Here is a 1,831-nt window from a genome sequence, read left to right on the forward strand (position 1 = left end):
GCCCTCTTGGCGGTACCGGCCGGGCCGGAGCGGGACGGAGCGGGACGGAGGGTCCCGGTGGGGACGGAGGGAGGGGGTCGTTGGAGGAGGGGGGGCCGCAGGGCCCCGGCGCCGCCGGCAGAGCCCGCGCGCTGCCGCTCGCTCCGCCTCGCTCCTTCCCTACGCGGGCGGCACTGACAGGCGCCTAAATTTAGCCGGGAGCCGCTGGGGAGCAGGGAGCTCCTCCCCGGGCGCCTGCAAAGGCGGCACCACAGCGACCCGCCGCGATCACCTTCCTGCCATCAATGTTTGATGAGGCCGCGGCCGGCCCCGGCGCCCTGCAGGAGCCGCAGCGGCTGCCCCGCTCTCTTGCAGCGCGCCGGACGGCCCTGCTGCGTGACGGCCGCTTGTGCTGATGCCCTTAAACCTCTCCAAGCAGGAGCTAAATCGGCCACCGCGATACCAAATCCCAATTTCTCCTGTTTAAATGTGACGCAAGCTCGTTTTTCTGCCCGGCTGTGGGTGAGCTGAGGCATGAAGAGGAGCGCACGCTTGCACGCTCCAGTGCGCACGGTGCCCGCGGGCGAGCGCGTCGCGGAGCAGCTGCTGCCCTCGCGCGGGGCCGAGTGCCACAGAGCCGAGCACAGCGCACGGSGAGCCGCGCAGCAGAGCGGCCCCGGGGCCGTGAGCGCCCGCGCGCAGCGAGGAGGCCGCCATGGCGCACGGGGAGCGGGGGCAGCGACACAAATCCGGCCGCAGATGGGCCGGGAAGCGGCTCCTAATCGGCTCGGCCCAAAGCGGCTTAGTGCCTGTGCGGCGGGTAATCCCTGCACCGCGCGGCTGCGCCCGCACGGGGCCCGCAGCCCGGCCGGCTCCCAGTGTCGCCCCCCGACGGGGCAGCAGGAATTAAAAGAACAAAAGTGAGCTGAAATATTTATGCCCTCCCACTGCACCCTGCTCGGGCGCTGCATGCAAAATTCATGGAGCAGCAGCTGCCTCACGCTCGCAGACGCCTTCCCGGCTCCGCGGGGGGGGTTACAGTTCAGCCTCCCTCCCGTGCGCCGGCCTCGCTGCTTCCACCACCCGCCAAGCGGGGCCGGCCGTGGCGCCCGGCTGCGCGCGCAGCCCCGCAAGCGCAGCRCCTGGCACGTCACCATGCGCAGTCCTGTGAGCGCTGCGCAGGGCATGTCACCAYGCACAGCCCTGCAAGCTCAGCGCAGGACATGTCACTGTGTGCAGCCCCAGGCATGTCACCACGTGCAGCCCCATGAGGGCAGCACTGGAGGTGTCGCTGTGCACCATTCTGCAATTGCAGTGCCAGGCATGTCACTGTAGCCAGCCTCRTAAGCACAGTGCTGGGCATGGCACTCYATGCAGCCCTGCAACTGCAGTGCCRGGGAAGTGACCATGCACAGCCCTGCGAGCGCGGCGCTGCATTTGAACCGAGGCCGTGGCTACACGTGGCAGGGCGCACCGCGCTCGCACTCACGGGTTCCTAGGCCCGCTGTGGACAGCCACGACGCAGCGTGGGGCCGCATGCCAACCCTACGGGCTTGTGTGGAAAAGGGCATCTCCAGGACTGGGCTGGGGAAGCAGCGATTGCCCTGGTTGGGAATCCCAGCCCCGGGGAGGCAGCTGCAGGTGCCAGGAGCGGGGAGCCAGGGGAGGCCCCGCGGAGCGGCCCCTGCGCCCACGGCCCTTCACTGGCCGGCGCTGACAGCGCGGCCCTCCCGCATGCYGCAGAGCGCCCCGGGGCTCACCTGTACTTCATGCCCGTGACGCGGGCCGTGCACTCGTCCAGCGACAGCCCGTGCGCTCGCAGGAACTCCTCCATGGTCCTGGCGTGCGCGGC

The 1,831-nt window shown here is 70.2% G+C and overlaps 1 protein-coding gene across 2 annotated transcripts in view; it reads right to left on the bottom strand.

Moving 5' to 3' along the window:
• Nucleotides 1-1,831, bottom strand: part of KCNAB2 (potassium voltage-gated channel subfamily A regulatory beta subunit 2) — an 11,778-nt gene that overhangs the window by 5,365 nt on the left and 4,582 nt on the right. The window lies entirely within an intron of this gene.

Source organism: Nothoprocta perdicaria, unplaced genomic scaffold (assembly GCF_003342845.1).
Source record: "Nothoprocta perdicaria isolate Ctin4 unplaced genomic scaffold, notPer1 scaffold_72, whole genome shotgun sequence".
Classification (NCBI taxonomy): Eukaryota; Metazoa; Chordata; class Aves; order Tinamiformes; family Tinamidae; genus Nothoprocta; species Nothoprocta perdicaria.